This window comes from Vespula vulgaris, chromosome 17 (genome assembly GCF_905475345.1).
Source record: "Vespula vulgaris chromosome 17, iyVesVulg1.1, whole genome shotgun sequence".
Lineage (NCBI taxonomy): Eukaryota > Metazoa > Arthropoda > Insecta > Hymenoptera > Vespidae > Vespula > Vespula vulgaris.
The window spans coordinates 1320992-1336488 of NC_066602.1; the positions used below are offsets into that span (position 1 = coordinate 1320992).

The 15497-nt window shown below is 30.7% G+C and overlaps 3 long non-coding RNA genes across 27 annotated transcripts in view; 2 read left to right on the top strand and 1 right to left on the bottom strand.

Annotated features, from left to right (window-relative positions):
* The window catches only part of LOC127070102 (uncharacterized), a 162445-nt gene that overhangs the window by 96355 nt on the left and 50593 nt on the right, over window positions 1-15497 (top strand). The window lies entirely within an intron of this gene.
* The window catches only part of LOC127070103 (uncharacterized), a 155141-nt gene that overhangs the window by 82883 nt on the left and 56761 nt on the right, over window positions 1-15497 (bottom strand). The window contains exon 9 of one of the 25 annotated variants that reach the window (XR_007784071.1): window positions 7236-7839. The exons of 23 other annotated variants lie outside the window; for them this stretch is intronic. This is a non-coding gene — a long non-coding RNA (uncharacterized LOC127070103). Of the gene's footprint in view, window positions 1-7179; window positions 7840-15497 lie in introns of all 25 variants that reach the window. One more of the 25 variants, XR_007784070.1, reaches the window with a different exon arrangement.
* Window positions 1449-4702, top strand: LOC127070204 (uncharacterized). Its single transcript, XR_007784340.1, has 5 exons — window positions 1449-1477; window positions 1569-1777; window positions 1914-2169; window positions 3105-3605; window positions 4145-4702. It is a non-coding gene; the product is annotated as an uncharacterized LOC127070204 (long non-coding RNA).

Sequence of the window (15497 nt, forward strand, 5' to 3'; positions counted from 1 at the left end):
AGGAACAAGTGCGCGGTCTATAAGCGTACATCTGTCTGATTTGAAAAGAACAGGAAAGGTATTTTTTCATTTGTTTTCCCCCTATCAAACCACACAAACATCTGGATGATAAAATGCTCTGTACATGCTCAATTATCTACCTAAATCCTTCATTTAATTACTCGGTTACATCTTTTGCAGAACCATATACGCGTCGTTGATTTAATTATTCCGTTCGAACGAATACATTTTCCTAGAAATTTGCTCCTGATGGAAGAACTGAAAACAATGGTCCATAATACCTCTAGTTATCTAACATTTCATATATTATGTTCCAAATTAATCAATTCCTAGGAAGATATTTTATTTGTCAATTTTTATTTGAGAACTGTTTATTTTTATTACGTATAACCGAGCACAGCGATTTTTCTCTGAATAGGCGCACATAGAATCTAACACTGTTATAATTTTCCTGCAGCTTAGTAAAGATCTATTATACTTCTTTCTAGCCATCGTAATTCGGTCAATAGATTTCAATTCGGTCAATGTCAACATTCTCTTCGCACAAAATAAATAAATATGAATAATTAAATGTCAAAAAAATTTTCCTACTCGGGAAGTAGATAAACGCAATTCGATTTTTACATAGTGAATCACATGTGGAATCAAATGGGGAAAAAAGAATCAAAAAGAAAAAAAAGAAATAAAAGCAAAAAGGAAAGTTCCCGTAAACGGTAGTATCGATCCAAAATTATTGCTAACATTATGAAGAGATAATCGGGGATATTAGCTTCGTGAATATATAGAAAAGAGAAGGTTAAACGAAACAGCGCATGCTCGAGTCGATATAAGAGATGTTGCTAGCCATCCGCGGAAGTTGAATAAACCGTTTATTCCGTTTCGAATCGTGCTACCAGCAAGTTCCTGCGAGTGTCCAAATAATATTCCAAACAGAAACGAATCAGAATAATATATAAGCTCCTGACCAGTGAAAATATTGGATAGTATCTAGAAGATTCTGCAGAACACACTATCGGTTAGTAAAATGTTATTTGAATTTTATACCGTTTAATATTAACGTTTTATACTGTATTTTATACAATTTTGTGTTCAATGCTATACTGCTTATATTATACTATACTTTATAATATACCATCATATGGTTTTATAATATACTATAGAAAGTTGTATATCTTATTATTATTTTACACTATATATTACACCGTGCAGTTTTCTTGGGTATATTATTGTATAATATTATACAGAGAAAGTATTATAATTCGAGTTATTTGAACGAAAATTTAGTGAAATATTTGGAATAATATAAATATCACTTGGAATGTTAAATTTGAGACTCCTTTTCTAATTATCGGATTGTTATAAAAGGGTGTTTCGATCTATGAATCGTAATGCTTCATTAAGTACTACTTGTTTTTTTACAGATAGTTGTAAATGTTCTGATTATCAATGGAAGCACAATTATATTCCCTATTACTTAGTAAGTTCATTACTTTCTGTTTAAAATTAATTTAAATATTTTCTCTTTTATCTACAACGTTTCTTAATGGAATTTTCTCTATTCTTTTCAGTCGAAAGGAACATTCGATACATCCATTATTTCATATATGTATCGATTTATATTTATATATATGTTCACTTATGCATCTGTTTTTTCTATAATGCCTTACTTACGATGTATATATTAGAGGCAAACTACGAGCGCATATATTTATATTTTTATCTATTATTTCGTGAATTATCTGCGCTGTCTTATTAATTAAGAAGGAAGTAAATAGATGTAAGTTGAAAAAGAAAATTGAAAGATAAGAACGTGAAAATAGATATTTAAATTCAAGAAAAAAAGAAGCGAACGAGTGTGTATTAGGAAAGTGGATCAGTTGATATCGAATTCACATTTTCATATATTTGTTTAGGATACATCATTTGTAATCAAATTATTGATAAACATTTACTTCTTCGGAATATGAGGACAAAATTGGCGAAAAAAAAGAAAATAATTAAAAGTTAATCGAAAACTTGGAATAATTTATTTTTAATCGAGGCAACATCGTGTCCAGACCAAACTTTAAGAAAGAAAAGATAATTAACAATTAAACCGTAGTACCTGAACATTGGCTGCATATTTGGATTCGATAATGGGTTTCGCTAATATTATTCATTATTTTCTTGGTAAGTTGCATCTTATTTAAATTTTATAGTATCTAACGCGAAGATTAATTTTCATAAGATTTTGTTCTTTATAATGCATGCTATGGACAATAGGTTAATTTTATATCCTATCTATAAGTTATATTAGAGACGCTACGTTATGCATTATTTTATACAACTTCATATCCAATACTACGATATATTGTTTTATAGTAGATTATAGAAAATTGCGTAGTTTCTTATTATTTCTTCATGCTATAGTTAACTTATTTTTATTATTATTAGATACTATATTTTACGTGTGAATTATCTTTTACTTGTTGCATAATTTTGAATTATTGTGTAATATTAAACCGAGGAGAAAGGCTAATTAGGGGTTATCGGAATTAGGATATTTCTTTTTAGACATTTATACGATCCAATCGTATAATCGTATATAGAGCCAACTGTTGCGCATCTGTTTGCTATTCCGTGATATTATTCCGTATTTGCTATTTCAATGATACTACCTGTTGAAGAGTCTAACAAACTAGGTGAATTGCTTGTCTGAAACTAGTAATTGCTTGTTTGCCGGTCAGCTAATCAATTAGAATAGAGATGCATGATTCCATGATAAGAATACAAAGAGACGAACGTAGAGACGACGTGTCTTCCGGAGACACATATCCGCAACCGAACCGATTTCCTTTACTTTTGCGATGAGACCTATTAGTTTTCGTTTTCAATTATTATACTATCAGTTTGCGTGAATCTAAAGTTCATTTCAGAATGTTTTAAGGAGATTCTGACATTTTTTCTGATAAAAATAAAATTTTGAAAATGGACTCAAATTTTTGCATAAATAATTTGGACGCTGATTAGGTATATTAAAAGATTAATTGAATATTTTTTATATTTTCGGAAGACTGAAGTATGTTTAACAAAAAAAGATATTTAAGGCATCAAAATTTTTTCAGGATCAATATTTATTAATGTCAATATGAAAATCATTCCATTGTAATAGTTCCAATAGAACTATTCGGAAGGAGTAAATTAAAAATATTTGAATGTTCATATATGTGATATATACTATTGATATTATCGTTATTGACATCAGTATTCATATAATGGAGCTTCTCGGAAAAATTAGTAAGACAGATCTATCGAAATAATTATATCGATCTTCGTTTATATCAGTATATGTGTACGTACTTATTTCTAATTTTTGTTCGTAGATGATTGTGATAATTGTTCCTTTTCACGTAGTAATTGTTTCACACGATCGAATCGACGGAGGAAATATAGAAATTTGTATAAAGAGAAATAGAAGGAAAAAGGTTTTTGATGCGGTGTTACCACAGATTGTTGAAAGTTGATATTCCATATGCAAGTCGAAAAGAGTCAATTGCAGAACAGAAGGAAATTATTAGAGAAAAATAATAATGGCTGCTATATACATCCATTCCTGGCAAACTACTGTAAGTAATTTTTCATTTTCTTCATTAACGAGTAATAATTATAATAATAAAATTTGTGAAAATTCTGCTTTAGTTTTCTAATTGGATCATTTTGTAGTCTCACTGATATGGAGACAATGATCACGGCGATTGGCTTCCCATATCATGTTGCATAAAACCAGAGAACTTTAACACTTTTGATCCTAATGGTGCATACGTTGGTGTTTTATTAAGGAAACTTAGTAAAATATTTGCAATAATATAAAAACACGTTTGGATGTTAACATTTAACAGTCTCCTATTTTAATTAATTAGGGTTATTACAAAAGTGTATTTCATTCGATCAATAGTGATAGGATACTACGTCTTAAGAGTTATCATGAATTGTACCTTCCAAAATCTTTAATAATAATAATTTGCTTAATTACGTTTATTCATAGAGGGAGGCACAGCCATTTTCGCTAATTCATTACATTTTTTTACAATTACCTTAAAGAAAAACTTATTCAATTTTTTCTTATGTACACGTAGGTGAATGTAATTTTCTTCATTCTTTGCAGGCGGCAGCGAAAGAACTTCGATGTTTATTCGTCGGAGTACAAAGAACTGATCTGGTAACTCCAAATCTAAAAGTCCAAGTCATTCATTTGTTGATTTTACACGCTACCAACAACTGCCATTTTTAAATTTAAGTCTAATAGAAAATAAATTAAAATTGTTTGATATACCGTCTGTGTTCCATAGCATGTAATGTTTAGCGAAATCTACTATTGCTTAAACAGTGAATAGTTTAACTCGTCGTTCATTTATATCGTTTAAATGAGTTTAAAATTAGCAAAAGTATTAAGTTTGAAGTTTTCACCTTTATAAAGTGAGGCGAAGCGTCAGTCATTCCAATGTTCGTTTTTATTGACATCACACGCAGCTACGAAACTCAGATGCAAGTATTCCAATATGAAAATCATAAATTATTTAAATTTTAGCTTAAAGTTATTTTATGTTATTCGCGCGTTACGATCTTCGTAATATTTAAGCGAATATACTATCGTTTAAATATTACGGTTATGAAAGTAATTCAAAGGGTTAAAAAGTGCAAAGGGTTAAAAAGAAAAATAATTGTTACAAAGTAGCCTGAAAAAAAAGCAAACAAATATGTATTCAGAAAGTATTACAATTTCATATTCTCTATGTTTGCGATATATGTAAACTGGATTTTTGATTTATATTTATTTTTCTCTTAATTTTTCAGAAATTCTCTCAAAAATTTATTAATCCTGCTCGGAAGAAAGATAAATAAGCATAAACTTTCATTTCTTGAATGAATTCTGAATACCTATTTATTTGCTTTTTTCTTTTGTTCTTTTCTTTTTAATTAAAATTCCTTTTTTTAATTTATTTTATGGTTTAATTTTCTTTTTCATCGTAAATTGATTTATATACTTAGAGATGCATACGCCGAGATAAATAGTTTATCATAATATATTAAATATATATGTTGACAATTATATAAATATGTATGTATACAAATGTGTTTAATTGTTATACTATTATGTTATATGTGTGTTTGTGTGTGTATGTTTAAACACACATACACATAAAATCTGTATATAAGAATAAGTGTTATACGAAATTATCGCTAATGTAAGTTTTAACAGTATGTAATAAACTTAAAAGCAACTACAAAAATAGTTCTATGTCCCTTTATCATTAATTATGTTTTAGGCAACTGACTCTTGAAAATAAATTATCCTTGACTAATGCATTCAGATTGATAGATCGAAACAAAAAAAAAATACTAATATGATTTATTTTATCGAGAGCATCTTGTTTAAAATGATATGTACGATACACTTATCATTATGCCGCCTGATCGGGGGCTTATGTATTCTTTTGGATTTTCCCTCTCTTGAATCTTCCAAGAACTTGCATGGAAGACTACTAGATTCAGTATCAACATCTTTAATCCCTTTCAATGAATACAATAAATTCAAGTATCAAATAAAGGTTTTCCTATCATTTATTTCTGTCATTATTTTTCATTCATTAACGAGATATTATGTCATCCACGGTTATCTCCTTACAATGCTACCAATAATTTTGAAATGAAACTATCGTAAATGGTAAACTTTTTTTTTATTTTTATCCTTCTTTTCTCTTTTTGATTCCTTCTCTGCTTTTGATTCCTCCTATCGATCATTCTCCATAACTATATCTTTTCGATTATTTTACTTTGTAAACATTTAATTTTGTTTATCTCCTTTTTGGAGAGTGAACATTTCTTCGTATTTATTTATTGATATTTATTCATTTTTCGAGAAAAACACAATGACATTGCCTAGAAAGTAGCGCCACGTCGATCAGTTAGTCGAATAACGATAAATAAAAAAAAGTATGATAGATCTCTATTACGTTAGGCACTGTATTATATCAGTATTATATTATATCTGTGCTTATGGAGAAATTAAATCATTCGGATAATGCATTCGCAAAATACAAATATTATTTTACTAGAAATATAATAAAATCACTGCTACACTCGGTTATACGTAATAAATAATAAATGATTGCAGAAATATAATTTTTTCATAAGAACTAACTAGTTTAGAGCATAATATACGACATACAGCACAATACAATATACGCAACGTTGTATATAGTGCATAATTAGTTCATTCTTTCGTTCTTCGCTCGGAAATAAATTTTTAGGAAAATCTACTCGCTCGTATGAAAGAATTGAATCAGATACGTGGTGCATTGCTTTTCAAAAGACTTAACTGGCTAGTTAAATGATGCAGTTAAATAATAATAATAAAGTAATTGAATTAATTTTTCGGGAAAAGTATTCGTTCGTATGAAAGAACTAAATTAGTTGTGGTACATCGATCTGCTAATTAATTAATGCAGCTAAATAGCTAATTGAAGTACACTGCCAATCGTATTATCCCATTGCCTGCTTAGTTTAATGAAAGGAGAACGAACGACAAAATACCTTTCCTCTTTTGAAAAAATACGTTTCGTCAAAATAAGCGAGGAGATATACGCACGCACACCCACAGAACCGCGGACATATTCCCGCTTACATGCTCTAGCGCGGATGAGAGAATGTAAGAGCGTAAGTGTGTGGAGAAAGATAATAACAAATTGTTTAACACGAACGTACACGACGATACGTATGGAAGAACGTAACGTATACATGCATTTTCATTAAATCTCAATCGTAAGATATTTGCGCTACGTAATAATTTAGTTCGTCCAAATACCTATATTTCTGAAAAACGTACATTATACATTATTTTTAAGTACATGACGTGAATACTCTGACAAATAATTTGGAACATTGAACCAAACACTTCTTCTCTTTTTAATTATATTGAATAATAATATAAACTGACGGTATAACGATGACACGGTGAGATAAACGTACTCTACATATTAACGCATAATTTAAAAGCGTGTCCGGGCTAATGTTATTATCCCGAAGAACAATGAATACTTTGATCGTATACACAGCTTTGATCATTTTCAATGATAAAGCTGCCTGAGTACCATTTCAGTTCCATTTGAATCCAGATTCCCTTTGCAACGGCAAACAAACCTACGATAAATCTTTCCCATAACACTCCATTATATCCTCTATCTAAAGCCACTTACCTTTGAATCCTTTCAATAACGTATATTCCATATCCTCGTATCACCATATGAATGAAGCTTTGTAATACAGCGCTATTTTAATTGACGATTACCTTGAGGCAATACTTTGAGGATCGTCGTCAACACCATTATAAATGTTTGTCCTCTTCTTCCTCTTCTTCCTTGTTAATTGCAACCACGTAATGAAGACGCTATGGAACATAATTATGCGGATCACGTTTGTAAAGGAAATGCCTTCCTTTCGAACCCAGCACGTTGATTATTACTACAGCTAAGAAATAGCAAATATGTTTAGGAAACCGTCGATAATCGTTGATAGTAAAATGCCGCCGATCGTTATTATATAATTCAGTGTCCGCACATAAGATATATGGATATGTATTTTTCTGTTCTTCCTTTTTTTAAATTCGAGTTATAATATAAAGCGGCATGTCATTGCCTAAAAACTGTAACAAGGATCTAAAAATATTAAAGCACAATCTTTTTAGATGATAACACTGGTGAACAACTTCGAACGTCAATTTCTTGACATTCCATAATAGATGATGAATATGTTTTTGACGTAGGATTCTTTGAAAATATTCTCTTATAAATGTATTTGTTCCTGTAAGGTACTATATATTAGGATCATAATAAAAAAGCAGATACTCCTCGTTCTGGTCACTTCGCACACCATATTATTTGTATTATGACCAAAGAAGATATTGTTTACATGAACAACATCTTTGGCTGATTTTGTCACATAGGAATTAAAAATATGTATATTAACGCCCGCAAGATATTTTTGTTATGAGAGAATATTAATAAGAGAATTAATTTCGTTTCATGGAATGTGAATATTTGGTAGGGTGAGATCAATAAAAATAAAGCAGAAGCATTTGTAACGATATTCTGTTATGGAATATGGATATGGTAGTAAAACAGAAATCATAATATGTCAAATTAAAAGAGATCGTTAGAGAAGTCTTAATTAATTTCATCTTCTAGCTTTTCGTCTGTGAAAGCAATAAAGATGCATAGAATGTAAAAACTCTGTTTGTTCGGCACCCTCTCGGATGTTATCTGTCAGCAAATAGATGGTAATTTTTTGCGTAATCGTGGTCCATTGACTTACGTAATATAATATATCGTGACCGTGGAACTAACGAATATATTGTAATGATATTTAATTTATATGAATTTGTAGATATTGAAAAGCATATTTCATTACAAAATATTATCCCTTATAATTTTCTACGATATCTGTGATAAGCTTTGCAGGATTTTCATCCTTATCATCATCTATGAGATTTTTCCTGTTTTCATATTCGGTGGTATTACTATTATTGTTACCGTTCTTTTCTGGATTTATACTAGTCTTTTTGAAATTGCTCTTCACTATTTATATCTTATATCATGTAATGTAGTCGTGTTTGTACACTTTGTCATTGTGCTAATAAAAAAAAAAAAAAAAATGAGTAAATGAATGCGTTGAAAATTTCTTTCTACCTCTAATTGTATGTTACGAAACGACCAAACGATATATACCCAAAGAATATTATTTTTCTGATTTTCGGACTGATTAGTCCAGGGATCTACTTATCTACTCGAAGCTTCATTACGGACTGGTGTCAGCTTTAAAAATCTCTTACTCCAGTTTTAGGATCGGTTGTTTACTTTATCAAATTACCTAACGAACAGAGAAAGAACATTGTTAGCTAGAGAATTGAAATTTAGGAAGTTTAGGAATGATTCTCGTCTATAGAAATCACTCCTTCGTTAACTTTTCAAAAAATATCATGTAAGTGAATACCATATATTTACATACTAAAAATAATTGCTATCTGTATATAATTCAGACGTCCTAAAGAATATTTTCACAACCTATCAATCTATTAGTACGATTTCAATATGCTCACTATTTCTTCTCCGGGAGAACCTCACGCTTATTTAATGAATCTCGAGGAATCATTGTTTCCATCGCAACATTCGTTTATATCATCGCTATTGGATAAATTTATAAGTGGCCATTTGTATACAATTTATTACATAATTCCAATTATATATTATAGAAATGAAAATAATTCTCTTTACCCATACCATTTTAATTATTAATTAAAATGCGTTTAGAAGAAGCCGCTGTACGATTTAAAAGGAATCATCTGATATATTTCTGGTAATTATACAATTAAAATGAATGAATGTATATCAGAAGTCTTAACTAATCTACGAATTTTTAATTATTTCGGAGATATACGAGACGAAACGGAGGAGAAAGCAGTTACTATAGACCAGAAATATTGCAATGGAGCCTAATTGATTGCTAGTTGTAATTCCTTCCAAAGAAGATACACAAACTTCAATTACGCTCAATGTGATAATTAAACATTCGACGTCCCAAGTGACATACATTTACATTGTCAGTTCCTGTTCTTCCGTACATTCGACGATACGTCCAACAGGGATAGTGAAAACGCCCGACCATCAATCCAAATAGGATACGAGAACACTTTCCTCTGTAGCCTTATATCTAAATTGTAAATCAATCAATGGTGTGTTTATCGAGTGGTAAGATATCTTCATTATTTAATATAAAATCTATACCATAGGTATATTTTCTAATAATTTAATGAATTTTTACATAGATTTTATGAAGGCGACGAAAGTATTTCTATTTCTAAGAGAATTCTTATCAAATCTTTCATGTGATATGAAACCCAAGTTGGCGAGAGAATCATGGTATATGGAGACAACGTGACGCCTTTGCTAGCGCATTATTATACCAATCATCGATCTTGATATTGGATTTGAATAAACGAGATGAGATATAAGTAACTTGTCACGTATATTATCCAATTTTCCATATGAATTTCATCTTTTATAATATAACGCATTGGATCGTGAAAGCGGAAGAGTGGTTCAAGAAGAAGTTGAAAAATCTAATCGAAGAAAGAACACCGTTAGCTGTTGCTCATAGATTAAGTGTTCTTAAATCATCTGATATTGGTTGATTTCGACATGATGGTACTATAAATGTAGGTCTGATAATGAATTATCACTATTTTACATGTTTGATTAATATGTTTATTTATTGGAAACTAGATTGTATTAAAATTTCGCTAAGTAGATACATGTCGAAGAACTTTAAACGGAAATGAAAGTAGTTAATTTTCTTATGATATCACAATTTTCGTACCATGTAAGTACTACGTAATTCTTATCGTCAACAGTTCTGTCGTAAGAAAATTTTTTCGTCGAAATTTATATCTACTTCCATATTACTTGAAAACATTTTCTCGAAATATTACGATCTTTTTTTTGTAAACAAATGCATATTGCTCCAATTATCGAAGAATTCATTTCTGTTATTATACAATAATAAAAAACATGTATTCGGAGAAAATCTTTCGTCATATTTCTTTGCTTCCTAATATTACTTTCTTACCTTTCACGTATTTTCCCTCCAAGAGAACCACACAATTAGTTAATCAAGAAATGGTCAAATTACCAGGATATATGAAAAGAATATCAGTCGGTTTTACAAAAAAGAAGTACGGTCACAACGGTCCGAGGGCTTCTCTGCAATGGCACGCGAATACGCCTCGTACGATGCAGTGATATTTGATGGAGTAAACAAGCAATCATAAAACTGAGGAGAGATTTTCGAAGCTAAACTCACTTCGCATTGAAACTTCTAGTGGAATAGATAGATAACTGGACTAATAAGTCAAAAAGTCAGAAAAGTAATATTCTTTTGGTTTATATCCTTTCGTAATTTCGTAATATACAATTTGAGACTACCAATCCGTTTACTTACTTATTTCTTTTATTTATTGAGAGAATGGCAAAATTTCCAAACACGAGTGAGTTTCGTATCATAAGTAATACCGAAGAGGAATTTCAAGTAGACATTTATACGATTAGAAAAAATGAATATTAATAGGGAAGAAAACGAGAGAAGTGATAGTGATGACATCAAGCAAAAAAAACGGAGAGATCTCATATATACTGCGAGGGATGATAATATGGAAAGAGAATTCATTCAACATTTATCATAGACATCGTAGAAAATTATAAAGGACAAAATTATGATTTTTTTGCAAAAATATATGATCCTCCCTGTCTCCAAATTCTCTTGTTAACGGGTTTTGATCGGAACTTAACGATCTGCACTGACGTAATCGTCTCCTAGCTATGATCAAGCACCATCGTATTAAACGATTTATTATTATCTCTCTCCATGCACGTGCGCGCTTCCGTACGCCATTTCAAGTAGGGGGATTACAGTACGTGTCCGCGTACATCTCCTCTATTATTTGGAAAACAAGAAAGGTACTTTTTCATTACTTTTCCTCTCATTAAACCAAGCAAACAATTCGATAATAGGATTAGTGGTATAAATGAATTATCTATTTGGCTGTATCATTTAGTTCCCTGGTTAGGTCTTTTGTAGATCGATGTACCATGACTGATTTGATTCTGATTCGTTTGAATGGGTATATTTTCCTAGAAAGTTACATCCCATTGGAGAATGCAAAACAATAAACCCATTATACTCCTAGTTATCTAATATTTCGTATATTATGTTCCAAATCAATTCGTTCCTAAGAAAAAAATCTATTGTCTTGCAAAAGTAAGGATGTATCCAACGATGAATTTAATTGACAATTGTATTATACAGACGGTCTCCAATGGTATGCTTAGTCTGTGACAGGTAAACAAATGATTTTCTTATTATTACAATAAGAAAGGAGCACACTCCATCCCAGCCACTCTACCTGGCGCAGACAGGCGCGCATCAGAGCATACGTAGATGAAGAGAGATAATAACGAAAGGTCCTTGACGATAAGTACGGGAGAACGTATTAGGGACATCCATTATCATGAAATTCCTTTTAAAAGATACTAAAGAGGTCATTCGTGTTACTTAACAAATTATTCCTATCCAAATTTCAATAGCGATAATTGAATATTACGAATATTTTTTACGTACATGTAGTGAATACTATAATAAACAATTTGAAATATGGAATTCAGCAATTCTTCTTTTTTAATTGTATCGAACGATTACTTCATTTAAATCGGTGGAATAACGATGACGAGAACGTGGACTTTCTATTTCACGTATAATTTAAAAGTATTCCCCTGCTAACGTTATTACTTCCAAAAACGATGAATCTTTCGATCGTCCCTGTAGGTTAAACTATTTTGTATGATAAATACAAAGTTCCATTTGACTTACCATTTGACTCTTCTAATGCATACAACGTCGAACGGCCCTTTGACAAATCATTCTCAGTAGAATCGCATAGACACTCCAGCTAAAGCCGCTCGCGGTTGGAACCTTTGAATGAAGTAAATCCCTCCCACCTCCTCGTATCACCGTCCCACGCTTTATAAGACAGCACCATATTGACTTTTCCAAATTTCGTCGTCAAGCACAAATGTTTTTTCTTCCTTTTCTTCTTCCTACTTATTCCCAATCACATATTGCATACATGAACAATAGCTAACGATGTTTCTGCCTTGGTTAGAATTTCCAACTGCTTTGTAAACCACTCTTTTGCATTCACGATCCAATGCGCTGTATTATAACAGATGAAATTAACATAGAAAAGTGGATAAGATACGTGGCTAGTTACTTACATATGATATTTTCGTACCTCCTTTATTAAAATTCAATATTGTAGTAGATGGTTGCTATAGTAATGTTCTAGCAATAGAAACATGTTGTTTACATACACCAGATAGTAAGGTGCCTCTCTCACCAGCTTCATATCATTTGGAAGATTTGTAATAAATTCGTGAGCAGCATCAGCTTCCTCCGCCGATTTTACGATCTGACACATTAAATGACGAATATTAAGTAACGCAAAATTCTTTGAAAAAATATTGAAATTTTTATTCACATATTCTTATTCAACTCCTCTCCTTCATGGAGCATCTTGCTTCACATATCTATAATATTCTCTGTTACAATAGTTGAAAAATATATGGGTTCTTGATTTATATGCAATAATACAATACCTTTACGATAGCTAGAGACCTAATATCCCACTCATCAATAAAAAATACTCTCGCCGCCATCATAAAATCTGTGTAAAAATTCAATAAATTATTATAAAACTTAGATATGATACAGATTTTATAATTCATATTACACTTTAGGATACAAAATTTATATCTTATCTCTAAAATATCTTACCATTCAATAAACACAGCACTGATTGATTTACCATTTAAATATAAGATTAAAGTGAAAAACGTTTTCGTTTTCTAATCTGATTGATGGTCAAATATTCTTACTATCCATATAGGACGTTTTGTCGGATGTACAGAACAGGAACTGGCAATATTAATGTGTGTCACTTGGAAAGTCAAATGTTTAATTATCAAATTGAGCGTAAATGAAATTCGTATACCTTCTTTGGAAGTAATTACAATTAGTAGACAATTCTGATTCTTTGCAATAATTCTAAAGTATTGGAACAGCTTTCGCCTCTGTTTTTTCTCTTGTATCTCTAAAATAATTTAAAATTCGTAAATTAGCGATGACTTAGGATAGATGTTCAATTGTTCATTTACATTGTCCAGTCATAAAAGATAAATCAGGTTACGCCCTTTTAAGCCATGTAAAGTATCTCCTCCCAGAAGCAACAAAATAACAATTAGGATGGCATCGATCACGAAAATCGATTTCATTTCCATAATATAAAATTAATATTTTATAATAACTTATATACTAATGACTACTGATAAATTTACCTTATATCAATAATGAACAAGAGACTAGTGAAAAAGAAGAAACAGTTTCTACCATTTGGAGTCCTTGTAAGTTTCCTTTGGGACGTATGAAACATAGACGCGATAATTTAGCACTTACTTGCGTATTACTCGTTCAAAAATTATTGACAGGATGATTTCCACAGGCGAAATTATTCCGCAAATCATTATATTGCAGATCCAGCTAATTCCCGCGACGGAACTCGTTAGAAGCGATTATTGCATTCTATGCCATTAATCAATACCACGTATTACATGATAGAAAGAGTCGAAATGTCATGGTTCGAAAGTAAATAAGTAAATTTCTCAATGATACTCGCATTAACTGGAAAAATTATTTTCCTTTTCTTCTTTCTGCTCATTTCTTTTTTTTCACCCTTTTTTCTTTACAATTTACATATAGAAATTAAGTAAACAATTTTGATAATCGGCTAGTAATATATTTCCTCTTTTTATCGTTAAAAATATTTATCAACACGTATTAATTTCGAGTAAGAAAATACCTGAAAAATTTGTTTCGTAAAATTACTTTCTATTCTCTTTGTTCATTTACGTTAAGAAGCTTCTCTCTTTCATTATTACACAGTGCCAAAGAAAATGAAAATCATATATAAAGAATACATGAATATCATAAAGAATACAGAAAATCATACGCTATATTTATTTTCCTTTTCATGTTATTCATTTGAATGCGCTATACGACAGTCAATCAAAGCTTCCTATTTTGCGGTTGAAAGGGCCGGAAAGGGATATGAGTGGGGGAAACGGATTTGTCGACCAATCCCTTTTAATTCGACTTAGTATTACCCTTTCATGTTAACGAGCATATAAAATAATCCACAGCGCCGAACTGCCTATTAACAACTGCATACTAACAAACGTTTCTACCTCGATAAATTCATTGCGTCCTACCAAAGGTTGATATTAAATGAAAAGCAATGAATTTTATTGCTGATATTTTCTCATAATAAAAATATCTCGTGAACGTTATCATACACATTTTTAAAATGATATTTATACGAACAATATTTTTTCCGATTTCTTTTTTTCGTAATAAAAATTGTATAATGGTTGAAGTGATCGTAATGAAAAGTATCTAATCGTCCTTTGAACTTCGCGGTTTTTTTTTTAAATTCATCAACGTTGACGTGGTGCTTTATGTCAATGAACGAATTTACAAAAATGAGGAAAAGAATACTTACCCGTATATCTCATGCATGCAATAAATTATCATTCGGTGATATTTTATTATCTCAGATTATAAGCGTGTTCCAAAATTTTTTTAATGCTTCTAGGGAATACCATAAATCATTATGCTGGAAAAATCGTCCTTATTTCTAACTTACTTGTGATTATTTTATACCCTATACATCAAATGTTCGATATAAAACAAAAAGAAAAATAGGAAGGAAAAATTTATAATGACCATAACGACAGATCTTCTCGAGATCGTTATAGTCCTGTTTCACTATGTCTCTTTTGAATGATGGTACGAGGCTA